This window comes from Chrysoperla carnea, chromosome 2 (assembly GCF_905475395.1).
Source record: "Chrysoperla carnea chromosome 2, inChrCarn1.1, whole genome shotgun sequence".
Taxonomy (NCBI): Eukaryota; Metazoa; Arthropoda; class Insecta; order Neuroptera; family Chrysopidae; genus Chrysoperla; species Chrysoperla carnea.
The window spans coordinates 38698252-38725894 of record NC_058338.1 but is presented as its reverse complement, the minus strand read 5'-3'; the positions used below and the strand labels follow the sequence as shown (position 1 = coordinate 38725894).

The 27643-nt window shown below is 28.8% G+C and overlaps 1 protein-coding gene across 1 annotated transcript in view; it reads right to left on the bottom strand.

Moving 5' to 3' along the window:
* LOC123291532 overlaps positions 1-12403 on the bottom strand; it is a 55472-nt gene extending 43069 nt beyond the window's left edge. Inside the window, exon 1 of the mRNA XM_044871846.1 lies at positions 12369-12403. The gene's annotated coding sequence lies outside the window, so the exon portion shown is untranslated. The remainder of the gene's footprint in view (positions 1-12368) is intronic.
* Between the last annotated feature and the right edge of the window lie 15240 nt (positions 12404-27643).

The following is a 27643-nucleotide window of genomic DNA, read 5'->3' as shown; positions in this document are numbered from 1 at the left end:
TTCAGGTATTGTGAATATTTATGTATCAGAGCTATATGCGAGCTCCACTGCTGAATGCTAATCCAGGCCGAAGGCCAGTTATTTCAAAGTTTTAAGTTTTCACCTTCGTCGACAGTCCCCGTGACTGATTATCTTTTTTTGTCTTTTTTCCACTGTTTTTTTATTTTTGTAAGGTTGTAGAATTCTTCATCAAAAACCGTTATCATTATCAACGGAGTACAATTTTTTGAAACGATTAAACATGACGAAATATTAGAAGAGTAAAATAACAAAAAAATTAGATTCGGGACGCAACTTGTTACATATTAATGTGAGTTGTTAAGTATGTTTTTTATTACTTGACATATACGTTTTATTTTGAAAAAAAAAAAAAATAATAATTCGGAAAAAAGAAATTTTAGCCGTGAATAATAATTATAAATGTAATTAACGTCGGAGTATATCAACTTCTAAAAAAAATTTAAATATGATTTAAATTTTTCATGCTTATTAGATGCTTTGATATTATATTATTTTTCTGACCGTTTTACCAAAATCTATTAAATTATATCTTAAGTAAATAAAGCTGTTTGTAATTAATCATAGTATGTTTCTTTATTAAAACATTATTATTAAGTAGCCCATGTGTTTTATATTTAAATAGGAGGGATGCATATTTAGATTATGAAAGCAAATTTACTCGAATGGTCAGTGATGAATATCTCATACGTTAGTAAAGTAGAACGCCATTCAAAATTACTGAGTTTTATCGAAATTGGAGATCCAAAAAATTTCTCGATTTTTTGTAATTTTAAGGGTTGTCCTTTTGATAAAATCGAGAAAATTGCAAAAAAGTTTTTGTTTTGGAATTTCATGAAACTTGGTGGATGGGGTAATTTTGACCCAAAAAGTATAAAAATCAATTTAAGGATTGGAAATATTGAAAATTACAAGGTCAGCGAGTATCAACGGGCAAAACTTCATTTTCAAAAAAGTTAGAGTTCTCCACCAAAAAATTAAAATCCATTAAATTGTGAACAAAAGGGTGGATAAGTGAGGGCTATAACGTGATAGTCTAAAGGAGAAATATTTTCTTGATTCAGTGTAAGTATAAAAGGATAGTGCTTTAAGACTGTTATTTTACCATCCTTTTTCTAAAATAAAAAAAAAATGGTGAAAATTTTTGTCTGAAACATATAGATATGTGCTTAAGTAATCAGTTATTAATTACGTAAAAGTCTCGAGGGGGAGGATTAAAAAAATCTCTTCATGCCCTTATTTTCGTGATATTCCATTCTTACGTAGTATTTTGTGAGTAGAAAAATTTAATATTAGAAAGATAGTTCCATTTCGGACGTCGAATGGTTTTCTTCATTCTATAATATACACTTCAATTTTTTATGACTAGACTTAAAAACTTTTTATTTCATCCTTCAGAGATCACAAGAGACGTGGATATAACAATAAAATCGCATTTTGTCAGAATTTAAAATTTTTGTAAAATATTTACACTGTTTTGAAACCGAAACAAGCTCTGCGGAAAAAGACCGAAGTCAGACCGTAGTTCGCCTTATTGTCTGATAGCTGGAGATAAAGCTTGTGTTACCTATAGATAGATGAGGGTGCGGATGTTAAATGAAAGCAAGGGGTTTGAAAGATTTTATGTGGTTATATTTGTTTTTAAAGCTGGAATTACCAAGAAGTGGGTGGGCGCCGGTTATTTTACTATATAAAACTGTTTATTTGAATAAAATTTAATCCAATATAATTATTTTAAAAACAATATTGAAAATAAAACATAAATTCTAGATAATAAATTATCTATAACATGAAACTATTAATTTATTATCGATTGATTTATTAATAAAGACATTATTAAATGTCACAAAAATTTAATGTATATAATTATCATCTTTATTTTAAACTAAGTAATAAAATAAATTGGATGTTTTGAAACTTTAGAAAATATATTTCATAAAATTGAACATTTAATTATGAAATATAAAATTGTAAAAATCATTATTTGTAAACAGGAGGATAATATTACAATATCTTAAAAATATTGAGTATATCCATTTGAAAATTAGATTCAGCAATTTTGAAACGCACTTAGACAGGATGCTTTTATATTTTAAATGCACCCCCAGCTTCACACCAAATATCTATTGGTGCCGAGGGTTAAAAATAGACGAAAACAATCTTTGAAGCAGGTTGTAAATCAAAATTTGAGCTCAAACGATGCAGAAGTTTTTAAGAGAACCATTTTCTTAGCACACAAAAATTCCCCATAAATTAAGGTATTATTCAGTTGATTTGATCAAATACTGTAAAAGTTTTTAAAATATGATTTAAAAATATGCCGTTTATCTGGTTCTTGGATGAAAATTCTAAGTTATCATTAAACAATAAAGTGTTAGTGTATAAAACAATACTTAAACCTGTGTGGACCGATGACATTCAGCATATGGGGAATTGGTAGTAATAGTAATTTCAAAATTCTGCAAAGATTTCAATCAAAAGTGTTGCGAACAATTAGTGATTCACCGTGGTATGTGCAAAATGACGACATTCACCGAAGTCTTAAAGTGCCCCCAGTGCATGAAGAAAACACGCGTTTCAGTGATAGATATCTGAAACTTGCCACGCAGTAAGCAGCATCCAAACTCTGAAGTGTTCAAACTCTAGGACAATTGCGACAGTGTGAACAAACTAATAAGACAAAAGGTGCTAGATTTAAAATTTAGATTTATTTAACAGCCATTGTGAACAGACTAAACAGACAAAAGGGGCTAGATTTAAAATTTAGGTTTGTTTAACATAATCATTTGATTATGTGAATTTATATCAAAGAGATTATATATATAACATAGAGGCTTTAAAGCATAGGAAACGCAATAAGTGAATTATTGACCTTTAAAAAGGAGACCGGAAAAAGGGACCGTATTGCCTCTTTGTCTCGCAGCCTATCAAGGCGCTATATTAATATTGTGAATTATTGTATAAACACGTTCATTGCTGTGTATTTCTTAAAGGTATTATAACAGAGCTAAGGCAGGTATACGCGTACTTTTTTTAGGTCTCTCCCTATAACGATCAACCCTCCGTTTAGATGCCAAATTACGGTTCTATGTTATTACTTCTATGATTTACATACTTAGTTTAATTTTAATTACTTCACCACCAGTGGGTAGATACCGTTCAAACCTTTTAGTCACTAGATCTATTTACAGTTCTTTTGAGAACTGATTAGAAAATAGTAATAAAAAATAAAAAATGTGCCGATTTTAGCCAACTGGTACAAATATCTTTTTAATTGACGGACTAAAAATTTAAATTTACTCAAAATTTTATTTCATTGTGAAAACAAGTGAACTTTACAAAATGTAAATGAAACCCTTTTTTTTTGGTTCGGGGTTAAATAGTGGGTTTACGGACATTCTACCTTAATAACGAAAAATAAAGTTCATTTTTATTGAATTTGAACATACGTTTCCGAATGATATCCACTCATACTGCAATGTAATGCACAGGCAAGACGAGTAAGGTAGCTTTTAGTTTGATCCTACTTGGTACGTGTGTGTTGTTTGCTTCTATCAAACCATCAACAATCAGAACACAGTAACATGAACACAATTTTATACGAGAAAACTTCGCACAACATTTACCTGAGGGATTCATTACTTGTGGTTTGTTTTCACAATGTATTCGAAAGTTTTCAAAAGATTTACCTTATACTTATTATTATACTCTTCTGTATACGTATTACGTATATGTAGGTAGGTATGTTTATTGTTGGAAAATGTTTATGTAAAAGACATATGGTGAGAACGGTATACATACTTATTGTTAGAAGCAGGAGCAGGATTCAGAATATCAGTTACATATATATATATATATTTATGTAAGATGTAGTCTCTTCTTACAATCCAACTATAAAGGACGACTTTTGTTTTTCGCACGAATGTATTTTAGATATGTACAAATGGTATGCAAGGACGATGAACCAGTTGAATACTGTTTAAGCAATTTTATAAGCAGGAGGGGGGTCCAAAGAGTAAAGTGATGTACAATGCTTCTTAAACTTTTTCATACTACCCATAAATCCCCCTAAATCAGAAAAAAATCCAAGGCTACCTTCACTAAAACTTTTAAACTTATAAGAGGTACAATTCATTAATAAAAATTAACGAACATTTAATTTAATCATTTGAGGGTGGCGACTAATAACTTTTATCAGAACCATTTTTTCCTTAAAATGCACAGTTTATTAGAAAAATTAAACAAGTGAAATTTACAAAATTTAAAAAACCCCCAATATATTTTTCGGGTACGGAACCCTAAGCTTGCATTTGAAACATATCTCAGAACACTCTCCATTAATTTGCCTTTTCCAAACTGAGCCGATTTGAAAGATCATCGCCAATTTTAAGTTGTTCCAGGTACGGAACCTCATGCTAAGAACACTCTTTATTAAATTAGCTTACAGACAAAACAAAAAAAAATCAAAATCGGTTCATGAAGCGCTAATGATGCCACAGACAGACAGGCAGATAGACAGACACACCTAGCTTTCAAACTTATAACACCCTTTTTTTTAGTTCGGGGGTTAAAAAACAACCAAAAACACGAACTGTATATTAATATAGATTTTTCGGCAAATATGAAAATTAGATAAAGTTTATATAAACAAATCGATTGGAAATTTTACGCTTGATAACTTTGGACTGATCTTTAAAATACATTGCTTTCGAGTAAATTAAAACACATGCACGTTATCGTTCTGATTAGTTTGTGTCCGTAGGACCCATCTTGTAAACTGTTAGAGATAGAACAAAAGTTTAAATGTAAAAAATCTTCCTTATCAAAAAATACAACAACTTTTGTTTGAAACATTTTTTCGTAAACATCACTGTTTACCCGTGAGGGCGCAAATTAGGCGTAAATTGTATAGTATGTATTATATGGGGATATCAGTTACGTATGTGTGACATGTATGTATGTGTAATGTAATACAGTAATCAACACTGTCTATGAATGGTATTTCAACAATTAACTCAGTTAATTGTTCTTTTTCACATGCTTTTTATTATTTTTTGTATTGTATAGCTAAAAACTTAAACAAAAAAGCTAAAACTTAACATAGGTGGGAGGCATTTCTACCTTTATCTAATTTTATGAGAGTGATTTAAGTCTATTTTTACAGTTTGATGTGTAACGTAAATTCAGAATCAGTCATCTACTCAATTATCAAATAACAAATCAACCTGTACATTCGGTTGGTAACACTAAAGTAACTAATGACACAGTTAGTTATTAAGTTCATAGGTGGTATAAATTTGTTATTATATACATTACAGTCTATATATTCATTTTCGAGCTGAACTATAGCTCCATGTCGTCTCACATTTGTGTAAATGAATTTACAGTTAGAATGTACTTTATTTTATGTTATATAATGTCTCATTTTCTGTGGTTTTTCACAACTAGAGAACTGAGTGTCATGTATATGTTATATAACACCATGAAGCGGTTATTACTTACTAGTTACAATTATTTACATTTATATTTAATTGAATTGGGAAATCAAATAAACTTCACTAGTTTCTGAATTTGACAATAATTACCTTATTTAACAAGTTTATTTATTACAATTTAGTATTAATTTAATCTCTTCATATAATCTCTAGCACTGGGGAAAAAATAGACATAAGAGTTGCAAGTGAAAAAATAATTAATATAAGAACCTGAAACATTTTCAAAGTAAGATAAAAGTCGTTCTGAACAATATTAAAAATATATTAAATGCCCTAAAATATGTCCCTATTTAGTCTCTTATTTGAATTCTAACATAATAGCAGCACCAAACTTTGATTTTCGATATCTCCACTATAGAAATCTTCAAAAACTCAGTGGGTCATCTTTTTCTGTACATATTCAATTCTGGAATTCATTTCATTTCGAAATTTGTACCTGTTTATAAAATTATCTGCAAAAGTAGCAATTAAAAAATTTGAGTTTATTGAATATATTACTTTATATTTTTTCTTTAAGGGGTATCTGTAGTTAAGATGACCCAGTTTCTGAGATGACCCACTTTCAAAATCTCAAACTTTTAAACGTTCGAATAAGTTTAAATTTCGCGTTATTGTTCGGTTAGTGCCATAGATAAAACTGCAAGTTCATATCAAAGGCAAAGGTCATATTTTTAATGGTTGACACTTTGTCAGTTATGTACAAACTTTAAAAAAAATTCAAAACTAAGTTTAACGTTATTCTTGCGTAGGTAAGCATTGTATTCCTTTTTTGGTTTTGATTAAAAGAAGTAGTTGAGGTGGTTTTTGGGGCGAAAAATCGATCTAGCTAAGTTTAATTTTTAGAAAACGTCGTTTTATCCGTGTTTTCAGGAAAAACTGAAACAGTGACTGCAAATATGACTCTTTCTGACATCTATTGGCGACGAAATAAAGTATATTAACGGGACATTCAAATTAATATTTGTGTGGAGACATTTTAAATGGTTCCTATATAAGTCATAAAATTTGTGTCTTTTTAACTCAAAAAATACCGAGTAAAGCTCGATCACCCAGGTACGAAACTATTTATTCTATTTACTGGAAAATGGCTTTTGAAGTAAAATGAATGGTATTTTTTGTTAGAAAAACTTATTTTCCGATGAAACCTTACTTCAAATTTAGGGGAAAAACAAGTTTTTGCTTATTAAGGGGCGAACTAAAGAAGTTTTTCGCTCAGATTTGTATTCAGCACGTCAAAGAACTTTCAAAAAAATCTCCGAGTATGATAAGCATCTATGTTCCTAAGAAGGTCCACGTGGATTGATTTTATTTATAAATAATTGAAGAATGTTGTGATAATGTTTGTTTTTATAAACTATTTCTTATTTTATATTTAATCTAGTATTGCAGAAAATGGGACATCTTAGACGCAGGTACCTTATTTACAAAAGTATTTTTATGCAAAGTCTTAGACAACAAAATTGAAGATTATGAAGATGAAGAGTAAATAATAATAATTATATTTTTTACAATTTTGATCACTATAAATTTGTGTTGTGTGCCTAATTTTATACACATTCATAATATTGAATTAAATTATGTTTTTTAACGATTCAAAATTTATAGAGACATATTTATTTTAGTGAAATTTTATGTTACTTTGTATAATAAAAGCGTGCTTGTTCCATTCATGAATATATTTACAACAAAAAAAGACACACCGTCAAACTATAAACAACAATATTATATGCAACAATAAGATTATATAAAACTATAACCATTGCCTAACATAAAAATAATAGCATCAAGGAAATATGTACAATGTCATTTAATAATTACACAAGTCAACAGTTTATTTATTACATTATAAAAAAGTTAATGACAATCTTGATTTGAACCGAATGGAATAAATACTTATTAATTAAGGAATAGGATATTCTACTATATTTGAAAAAGTACTGCAAAATGTTGATTTTGTTAATAAAAGGCCACCAAAAATTTATTTCGGAAAAATACATACGCTTTCTTCCCACAAACTTAATTTAAATTTTAAACCTTTTTTAAACTGTCAAAAACGCAGGCATCCAATTTGGTTACGTAATATCGGTATCATTATACGAAATAACACAGATAAGTTTGACAGATATATTCATAGACAACTAATTATAAATATTTATTATGTATAGATATTAAACCAAGCTGTTCTCACTGAATTACCTGATGGTTTTTGGTTCATACCAATATGACATCACATCAGGGCTTGTCCGCGTTTTAAGTCACGTGATATACAGTTCAAAAATTACGATATTTAATTTTAGTATTATAAAAGAAAAATGTGCTTTTATGACTCTAAATTTTTACATAAATTTTAACCAAATTTCATGTTTTATTTTTCACTACCGAAAGTACTCTATTGAACAATCGGTGTCCCAAAAAACTACGGACTTATATAGATTAAACCTCGGACTTATATAGATTATAATATTCTAACACATCTCCAGAAAATACATTTTTTTCTTCATGAAGCTTTTGGATGTTTTTAATTGAAATTGAAATTTTTTTCTGTCTTAGTGTCGCGTTTATTTACTTCCATTTAGTACAAAATTATAATAATTTTAAAGTAGAAGTAAAAATTATTTTTTGTTGACGTCATTTTTGACCTCAGAAGAAACTTGCATACAACGTGATATACATACGTTGAAAACACAAGTTCGCGAACGATCACGTATGTTAAACGACATTGGACCAGTCAGAACTTGGATAAGATGCCGTTTCAAAACATTCTTCGCTGTTGCATTTTTATTATTTATAATAGTATATTAAAACCATTGCAAATCTTATACAGAATGTTCGATTTACATCTAGGCATATAAATATCACGAGTATGACAGTGTACATGCGTTAAGCAATGCATCTGTAAGTGGTATTATAGGTGCTATATGAAATTGCAAAAGTGACTTGTATCGTGGCTTATTTGTTGTAGTTCTAATCTAAGTAATAATCTCTAATGTAGTTTTTAATAGTCTGAGAATTGCATAATCATATAAATTTTGAACATCATTATCTATGAGCAAACATATCATAAAATTCAATTATATAATTGGATTATTCATCTCTATACAGAAACTTTTGCATATATTTTTATTATATAATAATAAAAATATTATATTCTAAACATAATGTACAAATAAAAAAAATACAGTCAAATGTGTCTTAACGTTAAGATTGCTAATGATTTGATAATCCAAAAAAATGATTGGTGGTGAGTGTGGCAATTATTTTGAAAAACGTTGTAGTAAATTTAGTGAAAAATAATTTGAAGTTAATGCGAGAAAATTATCACATATAGTTTATCAAAGATTCTTTTTAAATAACAAATTTCAGAAAAATATAGAGCTTCTACTAGTTGATCTAAAAGATAAGACCATTTGTACATCGGTAAAAAGAGAAAAAGAATTGTCCAATTGAAATTTCATTCAGTCAGTGTGCTTTTTTGTGAGGTTCTGCTTTCACCATGTCTCTACATCCTATCGTGTCCACTTCACATGCCCAAATTACTGTGAAATGTAAAAAATGATTTGGCTACTTATGGCTCAAGAGTTTTAAGAAAAAGCGACTATTTTCTTGAAGCAAGAAAAAAAATTATTGCGTCAAGCAATCTTTTTACACAAGTTAAAGAAAATTTTTCCTCGCTCCAAGAATAATTCATTCTTCCTTTAAAATTCTTAATTCAAGGAAAAAAATTTGGCGTGAAGGACTTTTTTTGTATGTAACAAAATTTCTCAATAATAATGAAATGGCTTTAAAAATTATTAGTCGCAGCAATGGGTGATTTTAACTTTTGATGTGGAACCCTAATTTCTTTGAAAATAAAATACAGGCCATGTTACTTGCTAATAATGTAGCATTCTATAAGTGGAAGAATTTTTAAAATTGATTAAGTGGTGAACTCACTATTCAAGGTTTCACCATATAATGGATTTTAGCATTTTGTGCGGACACCTACAGTATCAAAATCGTCTCAAAATTTCAAACTTCTATAATTAGCGATTTAGGCTGGGTGTTAATATATCATTCGGGGCATCGCCTTTTCCCCTCTCTGAGAGGATATCCGAAACATGTCGTCCAATAAAATATAATTTTATTCATAAATGATCTTAACCGAATTAAATATATACTTTATAGTATGAGTAGGATATCTCTAATCATATCAACGTTTTTACAAAAATAAGATAATATTCAGTTCTCTTAAATCTTTCTCTTGATAGACAAGCCAAGAATACAAACAAAGCAACGTTTCACTGTATAATTTCAAAAATATACAATTTTCATTTTCTTTACAAAAAATTTATTTTTTAGTGGGTTTATGCATCATATTTTTATTATATTATTCATATTTTATATTTATTTTTCTATTTTTTTGTATTCTTTAACAACTGATTCAATTTAGATTTAAGGATAGGAAAACTGTTGAGCATCTCATTTTAACGATACACACAAAAAACAAGAGAGATATAAGTACGAACGAATATAGAAACTTTAAATTGGAATATATTTAAATGAAAATAAAACTTTTTGTTTTTACTGTATCATTTCAATATACGATATGGAATAAGGGTAAAATTTTACTGAAAAATATACCCACTTTATATTTTATTGGTGGTTTGTAAGTTACACATCAAATTGAAAAGCATTTGTTCGTTTTAGTAAATGTAATTAACACGCTTAAGTTATATAAAAATCCTAACTTGTATTATAAATGCGAAAGTAACTATGTCTATTTGTCTAGCTCAGGGCTTCTTAAACTATGGGTCGCGACCCCATTTGGGGTCGCGTAGCAAAATTCTGGGGTCGCGAGAGGTAAGAACACAATTTAACAGAAAATGTTTTTTAACTTGTAAAATTATTGTTATAAAGATAAAATAACAATTATCGTAGATAAATATATCATAAAATCTTCTAGATGGCATACATCAACTAGAGCATCAAGAAGAGAAGAAGTGGTTCTGGCTAGATTACGAACAGGCCACACAAATCTCACACACAACTACCTTCTTAAGAAACAAGAACCTCCCATATGTGACAAGTGTAAAATTAAACTTACCGTAAAACATATTCTAAGTGAGTGTACTAAAACAAAAGTAAAATTTAAGTGCTATGGTGAAACAAACCTAAATATAAACCATTTACTCAGAGATAACGAGAATGCGACACAACTACTCTTTAAAGTTCTGAAAGACCTTAATCTTTACAATTTAATTTAACAAACCATTTACACCCTGTACAACTTACAATGAATACTTCAGACACTCGTGTTGATAGCCTTAGCAGCTAAACACAAAAAAAAAAAAAAAAAATCTTCTAGTTCGGAAAGATTGTTTGTACCTGCATTTCTATTAAGAGTATTATAATAACTTGAATAACATTTACTATGAATTATGAAATGTTATTGGAATTAATAAAAAATATAAATTTATTTTTGCCAATCTCTAAAAGCCGAAATAATCCCGAGAAATAATTATCAACAAAATTTCTAGGTATTAATGCTGAAGAAACAGCTTTAACACATATTAAATTCCAATATCGTTCAGCGATAAAAAATGTTGAAGAGGTTTTACGTCCAGCAGTTTCAAACATTCCACCAAGATTTGATTTGTTATGCAATAAAAAACAGGCACATCCATCTCATTAAATTTTTAACTTACACTTTTATTTTTGAAGCTATAATAAATACAATTTTATAATTTTTTGTGCAATTTTTAATTTTAGATTTTTGTATGTTTCAAATCGAATTCTAAACTTATATATTTTCATATATATATGTATATTGTTACCTAATAAATAAATCATCAAAAAATATTAATTTATTTTTTTTTTATATTTGTATGGGGTCGTCAAGAAACTCGCAATCATAAATGGGGTCGTGAATTACAAAAGTTTAAGAAGCCCTGGTCTAGCTGTATGTTTTCACGCGAAAATCACGAAACTAATTTTGAAAATTTTTTGTATAGCAATAGCAGTGACCTTGGGAAAAAACTACCTTTTTTTCTTCTACACAGAGTAGAAAGATGTTTTTATTTAGCATTCGACGTAAAATTCCTTGGAACTAAAAACGTAAAATTCATAAACTTTAAAATTTTCAACGCAAAAAATGTCTTAAAATTACTTTGGTTTTTTACTAACTCCCGAACTAAAAAAAAGATGTTATAAGCTTGACTGCTCTGTGTGTGTGTCTGTCTGTGGCATCGTAGCGCCTAAAGGCATGAACCGAAGGTGATTGTTTCGTTTGAAATGTAAGTTAAAATGTAATGTGATAGAGAGTGTTCTTAGCTATGTTTCAAGTGCGAGTTAAGGGTTCCGTACCCGACAAATCTGTCACGGGTTTTTAAATTTTGTAAATTTCACTTTTTTTTTCTTTTTTTTTTTTTTAAATAATGTTCTGTAATGTTGGGTCAAGATTGTCTTGAGAGTCAAGGTTCTTATACACTCAAAGTTCATCCCTGGACTTAATTGTGAGTACACGAAACCGAACGCCATCTACTTTTCTAAGGTATGAAAGTAAAGTTGTTGCTAAGGAAGTTGGATATGCGCTGCAATTGAGAGTTGGGAGGTTGAGAGGTGGCTATGTGCTTCAAGTTGGGATTGTCTATTCTGCGATACTTTCTCCGATCTTGTAGTGACTGACCTTCAAGGTAATTTTAAGAAAAACTCTCATTTTACAAAAATAACAGAGTAGCATTTCAGAAATATTCTCCGCGTCAATACCTCCTAATCGCTAATCGTCTATCTTTTTTAGCAAGTAGCTGAAAATGAAGTTTGACGAAATCTTCAAACTCTGGAAGCATCATAAAAAAGTATGTTGGCATATTATCTCACCTTTTTTTCATAGTTGCTTCTAAAATAACCTGTAACAAAAGGAAAATTTAAAATTAGTAAGTGTAATATGTAATTAGAGTTATCAAATTACTAAAATTTAAATATAAAGAACTCTCAACTCTCAGATAAAGACATTTTTTATTTAAAAAGCCATCCTTTTACAATGAATTATTTCTCTATATATAAGTAGTAAAAAGTGTGTTTGATTCACTTACAAGTGTACACTCCGTAATTATAAACTTCTTCAAAATATTCTTTGTTCGAAACTTTCAAAGAAAAAACTGAATGTTTCCTATTTTAATAAAAATTAAATATTTACCAAAAAATTAAGTGGTAAGTATTTAATTAATTTGCACATTGTTAAAAAAATAATTCATTTCGATTTGGCGTATTTAATTTTAAAAAATATAAACATATAAACCTCTACCTACAATCCAAATAATTTTATTTTTCGTCTCTTCATAATATATTAAAATTTAAAATTCTTACCAATTTTATTTTATATAATATGGAAGTGGAGTGGAAGTGGCGTATTTGAATATTATCCATTGGTAGTACAATGGCGGAGTTACAATAATTATTTGTGTTTGGAGAGAAAAATATTGATTACCATGCTATTATAGCTAAAATATTTACATATTTTCTATTTAATGATAATTTGATAATAAATATATGACCCAATAAAGGCATTTGATTTAAATAGTTCAAGGGTTTTTAACATAAACTAGGTCGACCCGTACGAAATTCTGCAGTGCGGACCTGTGTTTGAAAACAGGCTAGAAAAATAATATACTACAGTGATACCCACCCATCTAAGTAAAGATTGATAAAGGTTGCTCTCGCTTATCCCCTAAGTAACGATAATAATATATATTGCTTTAGAAGGAAAATTCTTAAAAATCACAGGTTTAACCTTATTTTCAATTTGGCTCTGCTTATATATATTTATTTTTCAATTTTATAATGAAAAATTTATAAGCGAAAAGTAAGAACTTTGGTTTTGAACGTACTACAGGCAGACATACAAAAGAACACTGAGGAATAAAAGTAGTAGTTTTGAAATAAAGGAATTCAAAAAATTGTAGGTACAGCAACTTAAAATTCAACCTGGATTCTTCAGTTTTTTTTTTAAAAACACTTCATTTGTGACTTTTTTTATTGGTAGTTTTCAATAAGTTCTGTTCTAAATTTAAAAAAATGATTTGTAAGTCTATGATTTTGTTATCTTCATAAACCAATAAACAGTTCATTAATACAAAAATAAAATAATTAAAAGAAATTAATGCTTTTTTTTCATAATTACTTTCATTTGATTATTAATACCAAAAGTAATTATTATTTTTCTGCTAATTGCATTTATTATTATATTGCGAAGAATTTTTATATACATTTTTTTTCTCTTTTTATATATCTTTTTGACTCGCTTTACATTATAAATAACAAATATTTACAAATTAATTTTTAAATAAAAATTGTTGATAAACATATTTTATTTACACTAATGTAACAGTAGATAGGATGGTCATAAAATACTTAGGTAGAAAATATGATTCGGTTAGGCATTTTCCGAGAGAAAACGACGTTTTCATAAAATGAAACCTAACTAGATCGATTTTCCTCCCAAAAAGCCCCTGTATACTAATCGTGTAACAACGCCATCCACTGAAATCTATCTTTAATGTTTATATGTCGGTAAAGCAGTCAGTTGCTCAAAATTTAAAAAAATAATATTAGTACTAATCGGGAATAGCTGGCAGTAAAAGTCACATTTTTCAGTTTGTTTCCGATTTTGCTGAAAACACGGATAAAGCAACTTTTTCTAAAAATGAAACCAAGTGCTATATATGCCAAGTGCATATATATGTACAAGAATTGTACGTTTAAATATAGAAGAAAATATTTAAAAAAATAAAAAACCCGACTGCGTTAAATAAAATTTGAAAGAAGTCTAGTAGTTATAACGTTTTACATGGCGATTTTTTAGACCGACACAATTCTTCCCAATAACGAGCCCCGACTGTTAAGGTCACTATGTAATCTACTAGACTTGTTTATTTCTTTTCTTAATATCGCTTAAAATATGAGAATGAGCAAACAGAAAAAAAATAACTTTTTAAGAAAAGAAAAAACTACGCCGAGTATTTTTTGAATTATTTTTGTATTTAAAATATTTTAAATGCAGGATATTTTATATTAAATTATTTTTTTAATTATATCTATTTGCTAGAAAACTATAAAAAAAATATTTTATTAGCAGCGAAGCTAGAGGGTAGCGGCTAGTAAATATAATCATAGTTATCGTATATATCTCAATTTGTAATAATCCTTATGAAATAAATTTGCTAACTTTTATAATACACCTTGTAAGCATTGATTACAGTACAAAGTTTCCTAAGTGCAATTTTTATTTTATGTTAAATTCATATTTATGCTGAATATGGTAAATTTAGATATCTTATTGTCATAATATAGGGTGATCAAATATAACAGTTACATTTTTTAATTGCAGTAAAGACAAAAAGGCATAAGATATCAATATGATTTTGTATCTTCCCAGTATAGATAGTTATTGTAATAGCAGTCGTAGAAATGATTCAATGAAGTTCGAAAAATTTTAACAGTAATTCGGATTTGAATGCGATTTTCGGCATTCGATTCGTTAGAGCGTCAGGAAATTTTGGGATCAAAATTGATTTATAAGAAATTAAAAATATGCAATTTGCGTAAATTATATGCATTTTATAATAGACAATTCGGTTAATAGTGATGCAAATGATTCCAAACCTGAAGGTTTTTGGAGTAGCTGAATACGAATATCGCGTCATCCTTGAGGTACCTGGAGGGTAGACGGTATCCTATCGTCTCCTGGAGTTTTCGGGAAATTAGTTATATTATCGGTCCAAAATTGTTACTTGAGGGTCATTCGGGTCGCTGAGCAGAAATATCACGACGGAATTGACCTCCAAGATCAATCTCCTAAAAAAAATTATATTCATACCCCATACTGTTTTTATGTCAAATTAAAAACGTATACCATTCTTGCTGATACTGCGTATATGACCATAGTAGTTAAACACGCAGTATAATATTTAAAATCATTAAAATCACCCTATAGTAGCAGTAAGCAATACGTAGTCAACAGAACAGTTCAGAATACCAATAATAGTAAATACTAAAGTCTATTATTAAACTTTTGTAGTTATAATATTGATACAAATAAAAGAACTTATGAAATAAAGTAGTAAGCGTCTCAACAAATACTTGCTTAGTTTTATAAATAAATTTTGTAATAAATATATTTACTATGTCATAACCACAAACAAACTTAGTTATGCAATTTTTAAATGCCTACTAAATAAATTTAATTAATTGAAATGTTATACAAAATTTGTGCCTGATTGCGTGCAGGCTCTTAATCATCCACAATCTTGTCATATATGGTCGAATAGTTTTTGAGATACGGATTAAAATCGATCCAAATATTGCGATATCTCAGAAACTCTGCATCCAAACATTAAATTAACCTGATTTTCATACTTTTTGGATCAAAATTACCCCTTCCACCGAGTTTTATCAAATTCCAAAATAAAAATTTTTTCCCATTTTTTCTCGATTTTTTCAAAGGGTACGTTAAAAAAATTGCAAAAAATCGAGAAATTTTTGGTATCTCCAATTTTGATAAAACTCAGTATAGAAGGTAATTTTGACCCAAAAAGTACAAAAATCGAGTGCATTTGATAACTGACTGGCCGAATGGTTTTTGAGGTACGGACTAAAATCGATCCAAATATTGCGATATTTCGGAAACTTTGCATCCAATTATTAAATTAACCTGATTTTTATACTTTTTGGATCAAAACTTAGCTTTTGAAAAAGTAGCATTCAAAATTCGGAAAAACCAGTTCAAAATACTAAGAAAACGCTTGGGCCGAAAAAGATACAACGAATATGGAGTGAACCACCCTTGGCCGCTGTACTAAAAGAAGGCTTATAAATTAAAAAGTATAATAATAATGAATAATGTATAATAATGGTTTAAAATTATTAACTTTTATGATATTGGCGTATCTTCTATAAGTGGTTTGTCTTAAAAATAAATTTAATTTCTGCACTGTAAAGTTTTTCTAGAATTACTCTTATTAAAATGAAAGAAAGTAAAGAGGTTATTTTCTTAAAAAATTCCATTAAACTAATTTTCAATGAAAATAATAAAAAATATTATTCTTATATAAAACTTAATTTTATAAATTCAATTGGTAAAAACATATCGAATATGAATGATATGATTGTTTGGTAGAAACATAATAGTAATTTTAATAAATCGTTTTGGATGACTGATTCATAAATTTATTCATTTTCAAATTGAATTTCTTTAGCAAACTCTAATTCATAATTCATTTAATAATGAACACACTAAAAGTATTGTTTCCAATTTTTATTTCATGCATACATCGTTTCATACAGACATTGTATTTCGTTATTGAATTGAAACAAGTGAATTGATTGAGTCAATTGTTGAAATACCATGTATACACAGTGTTCATTACTCTATCACATTACACATACACACATGTCACATATATGACTGATATTCCCATATAATACATACTATACAATTTACGCCTAATTTGTGCCCTCACGGGTAAACATGTTAACGAAAAAATGTTTCAAACAATCGTTGGTTATTTTTTAATAAGGAATATTTTTTACATTTAAACTTTTGTTCTATCTCTAACGGTTTACAAGATGGGTCCTACGCATTCAAGACTAAATTGACCTATGTTGCTCATTTACGAACTCGGCCTCATTTTTTCCGTTCTAAGTACGCTGTAAAAATTTCAGTTTGATATCTTTTTGCGTTTTGGAGTTATCGAGTTGACGGACGGACAACCATAAATGGACTAATTAGGTGATTTTATGAACACCTATACCAAAATTTTGTGCGTAGCATCAATATTTTTAAGCGTTACAAACTTGGTACTAACCTTAGTATACCTTGCATATTACATGGTCCCTTTAAAACCAAAGTTGTAGTAACTAACCGTTACTTTTACAAAACATATCATTCATTGTTTATTGAGGATATTTCTCATTTCCACAAAATATTAATTTCTAGTGGAATAGGTTTTATTTTTTTTTGTTGATTTGGAAAATTTACAAAATTTAATTTTTTCAACAACACATTTACATAAAATTTGCATAGATCGAAGATCATTTCAAGTGATTTAATTGAAAGATATATGGTGGGTTAAAAGTCATATGTCATTACAACTGTATATTTACTGATTTTTACAGACAATTTCATTAATATTCGGTTCACTTGAAAAGTCACAGTATTAATTAGGTAATTTACTTTGGGAAAATATTCAATAATGCTCGTGATAAGGTGATTCAAATTTCTTTAATATTAAGACAGCATGGAAAATTTTAAAACTAAGCATTAATTTTATAATTAACAATCCATTGTTTTGAATTGTTTAAACGCGAGTCTCTGGGAACTAATAATACTGTTAAGGGATATTTTTCTGGTTGTTTTGTTTATAGAATCAACTAAGCGATTAATTGCTGTTTATTGTAATCATGTACAGTGTTCCTTTGGACCATTAATTATATCGTTGAGATTATTCGTTAATAGCTCTGGACGAAAATATCTAGTTATTAATAAATAATATTAAAAAATATATAACTTTTAGTGACCATTTACAGAATCTCTGGATGTTAATAAAAACCGTCACATAAATAAAAAGCATTTTCTTGTAATTTGCATTGAATATACGTGCTTCACTGCTTATTTAGCCAATTGAAATCAAACAATTTCAGACTAACTGATTGCAACTTCATTCTGCGGGCGGAAACCGATCCTATAATTTCGATTGGCTCAAAAAGCATTGAAAATCGTAGTTTCAATACAGATTATATGAAAAATATAGTGTGTGGAACGATATAAAACATTATTTCACACTTCGGATCAACGCAAGTTAATCCTTGTCATCTTTTTGGTCAGATATCGTTATCTAAATTGGACGATTAAATTTTCCATATATTTTTCTAAAACAAGTTGCTTTTAGTTGCAATAATTATAGTCGTCAAAGTGGAACATTTGTACAATCAGAGAACAGACGTGAAGATTAAATGAAATTAAAAACTGACTAATCCATTGCCTTTTATTTCCATTTTACGGAGACATTTTGGAACAAACTTATAAATAAAATCCATGGCATGTTCAAAAAATCAAAGGCAAAATATACAACGATACGAGGAATATCACGACGACTTTATGTCATTCTTATAACCATTTCAACATTTCAAAACATCAGCGTCAAGAGAGGACTTTTGGTTTTCACACTTTTAGAAGATTCAGTATACAAATGAGGATAGTTTAAAATTTATTTCTAAAGTTATCAACAATTACAACAAATTGAATCTGCAGTTTGTTATAATAAATATTAAATACCAGTCAAAAGTTCAACTGTTATGTTTGTTTGTGTATCTGACTGTCTGAACAGAACTCGTTATCACATTCAAGTTTTAATAGTACTAAGAAAGTCATCATTAATTCAATCTAAATGTTTTGACTAATTGATCATAATTTATTAAATTTTCACATTTAAAATGAAAAACTTATAAATGAATGAAGAGGGAAATAAACCTTTCTTATCACCTTCTCAAAAAAACTAAAAAAGAATTTTCCTACAATGTATGCCTTTGCGCTCTTTTACAGCGGAACTAACAAAATTTCGAAACTAAAATGTATTTACAAAAATAATAGGTACTAAAAAATAAGATAATATAAGGTAGTTAAGATTATTGTTATTTTTGGAGTCGATGTCGGCCAAGGAAACAACTCCAAAAATAACAATAATTTTAACTATATTATATTATCGTTATTTTTTTACTTTTTAGTGCATATTTATTTGTTTTGGAAAAGTTTTTCTTTTGAAGTCGGTTTTCTTTTTGTTAAAAGTTTTTTTTATTTTGTGATTTTAAGTGAATCTGAAGTACATTAACTAATTTGTCACTAAAAAAAATAATCGAAATCGGTTGGCGTGATATTGAGTTATTCGTCCTCCTGTCGTGCATACTTAATGCAAATTTAAGACTTTTATGGTTTTCTCATGGATGCCGTTGCCAGAACTGGACCAAAATGAAATGGGATCACACGAGAATCACCAGCTTTAAAATAGATAAAGAATCATTGAAATCAGTTCACCCAGTCGAAATTTCTGAGGTAACACACATAAAAAAATTTTAAAAAATACCGTCGAATTGATAACCTCCTCCTTTTCTGTTTGAAGTCGGTTAAAAAACGGACACGAAAGTTGTTTGATTGAATATACCACATATTTGGAGAAATGATAATAGTATACTGTGTCACAAGTGTGCAGATTGTCTTTTGCACACAAGAAACGGTCGAATGTATAAAAGATAATCTGCACGAGTTGTACACATTATTTTTTTACGAATGCGGCTTTAGATTTTTTTTGTTTACAATTTATCGTGCTTTCGTGCATAGACAAAAATTATTAATTTCAAGTGCATACTTGACTTGCCACACTCAAATTATCATTTGGGTATTAAAAGTAAATATGTAGTTAATAGGCAATTATAGGTAATTTTTGCACGAGAATAAAGAATTTATCTTAAATAAGTAAAAAAAAAATTAATTTTAAATATTTTTTATTCTATTGATTTTTGATTTGTTTTAAAGTATTTCTTTTTCATAGATACGAAGATTTTCTTTCATTAAAGGGTCAATAAACAGGGGTACGAACCAAATAAATGTATAAAGATCATATAATTTAACATTCATCGAATCAGAAGGATATGATCAATAAACGATTTTGATTCAATTGAAATCATGACTGTGAATATGAACCAAACCGAATCAAACTCAACCATGTAGAATGAATTGTATGTTATACAGGTACAGGATGAGTCGGGATAATCATATCGGATGGTAGGAGTGCAGTCTACACTAAATAGTTTTTAAAATTTCAATGAACTTGAAAATCTTACTTAACTTAAAGTTATATTGCGTTTTAACATCCCTATGTGTTAAAATAAGAAATAATTTGATAACAGCAAGTGATTCCTTAAAAATGATATTTTCTTGAACAGCCAAGCAAAACAGATAGAGGAATATTTTAAGTTCGAAAGTTATTAGTTATAAAAAATGTTAACATTTGCTAAAAACATTTTTCTAAAAGCGAATAGATACGAAGAAACTCAATACAAAAGTCGATTACTTTTTTGGATACAATTTGTATAGACTTGTTAACTACGACTTTGTTGCCGGCTGATTTTAAATCAAAAAGTACCCATCTTATATCCGGTACAAGATGAGAAAGAGGTTTATGGCCCGTGTTTTGTTTACCTGTATTACCTGGAGAAGTAATTCTCGTAAGAAGTTGGATTAACGTGAGAACACCCGGTGTATGTGTATATACTTTACATAGTTGTTATTATTATTAGATAAAGAGAACGATACAAAGAAGATAGAAACAATGGAATAAAGGAAATAACAATAAGAACACAATAAAATAACAATTTCTATGTGAATATAGTATAACGATATTTTCTCGACTAAGCTGAGGTACCTATATGTGCTGTATATGTTACAGTTAAAACGCATAACCAGTCAGAATTTGAATTTGTTCTGACTGAAAAAGTTGCAGTCAATATCAAATTTGACTAGAGTTGCTTAAAAATGGTTAAAAATATTTAACTTGGTTAAACCTTATCCGTTCAGCACTCGCGTCAACTGTTCGGTAATTTCTTTGACAGATTTGTTAACGCGTTCCGCACATGCGTCAAATTAAAACACTAGCTAATTAAAAACAGTTTGATTACGTGACTATTGAATGATGTTTGAGAAGGAAAAATTATAGCAGAAAATAATCAAAATACTTAAATTTATTTAAACTAATTTCACTTTTCTACCACAATCTTTTTTAATTTAATGAGTACGATTTATATTAAAACAACTTAAGCGAACAGGTCCGTAAATTTCCGAAGTTAATATATTTTTGCTACCACTTTTAGTCTTGTGATGGCAGATATTCATACAATTTCTCATAAGCACAAAACATTTATTTCTGAAAACTGTTTATAGGTTGAAAAATGCATAATTCGAAACTTTTTTTATTTGATGCATAGTTTTTTTGTAATTTGTAAAAAACTGATTAGTCGACCTCGAAATGTTGAAAGTTTGTCTATAGGAATAGTAAGCTGAAATCCATGTATAGTTGGATTCGAATGGTGTTTCATAAATAAAATTCAATGGCAATGTTAATAATTTCAAGAGTCAAAAATATGAACATTGATAATGACTGTTTATTTCAGTATAACCAGTTGTGACTGGTTATGAATTTCGACTGTACCATTTATATTTTGTTTGTTATTGTGTTGTGCTTACTTACAATTGATAAATACATACATTTGTATTATTATATTTACATATAAAGTAAAGAAAATGGAGAAAATACGTCTCTTATATATGTGTACATAAAGTAAACGCCAAACATTACAAAGTGGACACAAGTCAATGGTTCACTGGCAGAGAATATTTATCATTCTGTCGGCAGATTATTTAATTAATATTGAATCTTCTCCGGAATTCACTTTGTATCACAAACACCAACTAGCCACTCCAATCAAAACAATCATACGCCAATATATGTTGGTCCTACGCCAACGATAAAAACAACTCCATTAAGACGAATAGGAAAGAAACTCTTTGAGTTAAGACATGTATTGAAGCAAAACGTACTCCTTTCCCTTCTTTATTGGCAATTGCCTAATGTCTGCAAAGCAAAGATAAAATCATTTGCACGAAGCGTAATACAAGTACGTACACAAAGTACTCATAAGGTAGTTTCTAAGAAAATAAATTATTTTTAAGAACATTTTGAAAGTTGGATATAGTTTACCTTGGGGTACACGATCGCTTAACAATTTTTAATCTTGTTTGTTTTGATGCCAAGCTTTCACTTAGATTAGGTTAGGTTACATTGGCTGTCCACGAAGTACACACTTAGGCTATAGGGCCCATTGTGATACCATATATGTGTTTTACCACCTTTTCCGCTGATAATTTCAATTATCAACTGCTGAATTATTTTCAGAGACTGAATGCACCACAACTATTAATTCAAACAATTTTTGTTGTGACAGCGGGAATCCAGTCCGCTACCCTAGGCATCCCGCGAACGGAATTGGTTTTGCTTTAACCAACTGAGCTACTAGCGTTGACAAGCTTTCTTTTGTAACACGATAAATTTTTCTTGCATTTTGGTGGAATGATGAATGAATTAGAAATGTGTTTTGAAATTTCGTCATATTCAACTCAAAATCCAATATGAATATATTATCATCTCTTACATTTATATTATCCACTCTGTATTGTTTGATCTGTAAACCGTGCTAAGGTAACTAAAAAAACCAAAACGTCAGATGGTTGGTTTTATATCTACTTTGTATGCTCGAAACTTTGTTGTTCACATTTTTAAAGTTTTTTCTAGAGTAATATTTTTTACGTTTCAAATACTTTGTATTTCATTGCATTTGCTTCTAATATTGAATAACATATTTGTAATGAATTAAAACATAGCCTCTCTGTCGTTAATGTTGACCTTTGACACCCATAAAATTTTTCGATATTTGGAGTAACTTTCAACATATCGAAAATTGAAAAACTAATTTTGTTTAATTATTTCGCTTTCGATATTTCGAAAACCAGGACAAATATCGAAAAATTTTATTCTTATTTTTCGTCTACATTCGTTATAACAAAATTCATCATCAAAGAGATATATATGGTTTTGGGCTTGAAAATAAGGTACCAATAATTTCGACCACAAGTTTACAACTTGCCTTGGCGGTATTACTACCTTAAATGGAAATTTAAAAATAGATTCTCAAATTTCTGTTCTTAATAAAATAAATTACCAAAACGTACACTAGCGTCTAGATTTATGTGTGAGTTGACGCAATTTTTTGCATCGTTTATTTTACTTTTTAAAAGAATTTTTTTCGGAGAATCACAATAAAAATGTAGGTCGAATTACTCAGGTTGCATCACTGCAGGTATACCACATTTACGTTATTTTTTTTCTTAAAGATGTACTTATGTACTGTAACGAAGGTCATCAAGGAATGATGGAAGTGTTATAATTGCGTGTCGTGATTACTATAAAATGATTTATAGGGTGGTTTTGGGAATGTCTGATTTTCCAAATGTTGGGCGAATTTCCAACGGCCCCTTATATAATAGTTTAAATGAATTGATAACAAATTAATTTAATGGGGAGTGTTCTTAGCTATGTCTCTTGTGGGAGTTTTGGGTTCCGTACCCGGAATGACTAAAAAATATGCGATAATCCTCAAAATTGGTTCAATTGGGAGACGGCTTTAAGGAAAAAATTAATTTAATGGAATATGTTCTTAGATAAGTTTCAAGTACGAGTTTAGGATTCCATACCCGACATATTTCTCGGGAATTTTTTAATTTTTGTAAATTTCACTTGTTATGTACATTTGTAGGTTCTTCACATTTGTAGGGTTTCTTCAAATTGAGCTAGAGGGTTAAAAATCGGTATGCAGATTAGGTTAGTATCAAGAATGTGTTTTTTAGGGATATAAACTTGTCAGTCGTCCTTTTCTATATCACAAAATCATTTTTTTCGGAGTTTTACCCTTTTTTATGCCGATATTTGTACAATACAAAGCCTCCAACAATAAAATATATTAAAAACGCGGAAATATGACTTTAGTAATGGAGCTCTGCTGCTCACGATTTTTTTTTTATATTACTGAAGTAGGTTTACGTAGTTAATCTAACTTTTTAACGTTATTCACGTTTTCTGCGCCTAGCCGATTAATCAATATTGATATGATTCTGACAAATAAAGTAAACAATTTAAAAAAAAAAAAGTAATAAATTTCAACTAAGACAAGCAGTGTTTGTTTTTGACACATTATATAACTAAAATTACAATGAATATCTTATGTAATAAATTATTTTGACAGTAAAAAGAATTAAAATAATTGATGCTACAAATAATATTTATTGTAATCGATAACAAATAAAACTATAAATATATATACACACAATTTTATTAATCGTTTCAACACACTTTATTACAAAATTATCAGTACTAACGTTATTTACACAATATTTAATGTATTTGTGTGAGTGTGTAGTCAAACTGTTAATAGGTGCGCGTTATCTCATTATCAGTCATTTATCATAAACCTTTAGTTAAAAGCATTAAATATTTTACAGGATGGCCAAAAATATTTGTTTTATAGTCGCCGCAGAAACGAAACACTAAAAACGGTTCAAGTTCGAAAAATTTGAACAGGAAGTCGAATTTGAATGCGGTTTTCAGCATTCGATTCGCTAGAGATTTGTTGGGAATCATTTTCATCACTATTAACCCAATTGTGAATTTAGGTTACAAAATTTTCTTACGCTCTAACGAATCGGATGCCGAAAACCGTATTCAAATCTGACTTATTGTTTAAATTTTTCAAACTTTATTGCATCGTTTCTGCGACTATTAATTCAAGTAAAACCTATCGCGATACAATCGACAACAAGTGAAAATAAACAATTTTTAATTTATTTATTTTTAATTCCTGTAAAAACAAACACTCGTTTATCACGCGGCCGAAAGGTTTGTTTTGATTTTCGAAACTCGAATTTTATAGTTTTGGAGAGAATGGACACGAAAGTTTTTCCTTAATTTAAATCTTCATGGGAAAACAATAATATTTACGAAAAAATATTTCAAAAAACAAAAGTAGTTTATTTCTTTTTATAAGAAACAACTTACATTTAAACTTTTGTTCTCGCTCTCTAGGTATATAAGATGAGATGGATCCTACGGCATGTGACGCAATTGACCTATGGCATCATTTACTATGTATTATCCCAATTGGTATAAGATACCAAAAAGGTCGATCTTCATCCATCTGATAACCAGACGAGACATATTTTTAATGACATTTTGTTGATTTTGAGACAACCCTATCATAGTTTTTCTAACATAAAGTGTTCATAGCTACCTTTAATTTTAATTTTCGTAATTAACATAAATTATCTTTATTCTGATAAGAACTTCGATTGGTTAACAGATCGGTGTAGTTACCTACATTGACTTACCTGTTCATATGGTATCTACATCTATCTGTTAACCAATCGAAATTGTTATCAGAAGAAAGATAATTTAATTGCGAAAATAATGGAATAAGCTTGCTACAAAAAAACCGTTCATGGAAATAATTGATTAAAATTAATTTAATTAAAAATAACCATGAACACTTTTTGATAGAAAAACTATGATAGGAGTGTTTAAAAATCAATCATCAAATTGGTGAATATCTTGTACCGCCACTTGAACTAAATCCCTACATAAGAATGCAAAACGCTCATTCTGAATAAGAAGTGTGTTCAAAAACTAGGCCAAGTTTTGAATTGTGCTAGTGTCTGTCATTATTTTGTTATTTTAATCTTAATATAGCGTTTCATAATTATTGTCTATAGTATAGTCGTATACTTGATGCCAATAATTTGGCTAATTTCATTGGTTGAAAATATGTGTGGTAATGAAAATGCGTGCGGTTATCAACTATTTATCCACGAAAAATGAGTGGCCTAAGTACTTCTTATCTCACAGACATAGACAAAAAAAATATTACTGTTATATTCTGTGCTTGAAATACACGTCTTATTCGTGGTAACATCTTATTGTAGAACCTTGTATGTCAGTTTCCGCTAGGTTAAATACTAGGTAGTGATCAACATGCGAAAAATGATTAAACATTGTTTTTCTGGTTATCGAATTATTTATAACATAAAACAAACACCTTTCTTGCATTTAAATAAGTGAAACGTGAATAAATGCATCGGCTTATTGTCCTTGAAACACTCAGTAATGATATTGAGTTGTTATTTAATATCTTTATTTACTTACAAATAGATAAATATAACACACGTTATCAAATTGGAATATTGATATTGTATTTCAATATTTTATTGTTTTTATAATATTTATTTTATTATAAATGTATTTTATTTAACCATTAAAAAGTACGTCCTTCGTTTGCTGTTGGTAAATTGCAACAAATGTGAAAATTGTAACTTCCATCTTGCGAAATAATTTACCTAAACTTGAACTTCTATAAACAAAAAATAGATATCTATAAAAGCGCTATCGATTGTCTAGCATAATATTCTACATCTAGAGATTGATGGCTATAAGGGGATCCGATCGAAATGGTTATTTTTATGTTAAGATTCTATTTTAGTTAGCAAATTTTACCGTAGGTCCCTCACCTGAGACTGGTACAAAATTAAGGATTAGTCTGAATATATAAATAATTAATATGGAAATGAATGGTCTCAAATAAACCTGGTTCAATTCATTCCGAAAAGTGATATAGTAAAATAATTAGGTAATTTAAAACAATAATTCAAAGGAATAAAGTCAACTCAAATATTTCAATTTCAATTAAAATATTTCCAAAAATTTTTCCCAAAAAATGACAGCTTTCTTTCTTTTTTTGAAGTATCCTTTTCATTTCATCTGAAGTCCTTGACCATCACTTTGATATTGATTTAAGAAGGAGTGTTATAATTTTTAAAGTGTTTATCTGTGCGTCTGTGTGTCTCTCAGTGGCATCGTAGCCCCTAAACGGTCGAACCGACTCGATTGAGAACATTTTATAGCAGTTTCCAAAAATCGGTTTACAAGGAATAAATCGCATTTGTCGAGGATTTTTTAAATTTTGTAAATTTCACTTGTATGCCAAAGCTTTTGAATCATAAATTAAAATGTTCTTGGGTATCAGCAAGCAAAAATTAATTAAAGGCTTTGTCTGGCTAAATATGTCGCCGTGTTTGTGCAAATAATTAGTCTAAATAATTTCCGTAATATCAGAGAGAGAATAATATTCAAATTTTATTAAACAAAATTGCCAATTATAATAACTTTTTCTTTTGATATGAAAGCCTTTTATTAGAGAAAATAATTGATGACATACAGTTTATTGCATTGACATATTTATTGCCATACATACATATTTCCATAAAGGTATAGTTCTATCAAACCAAAGTGGCACTGAGCAAAAGAGAGTGTAGATATGAGTGCACATACATATAGAATGCCCATTTTTTATAGAAAATTTCTACTTTTCATGTTTTTCGCAAATAATATTAATAAAAACTCAAATACACAACTTCATAATTTTCATAATGGTGGAACTGTTGAATT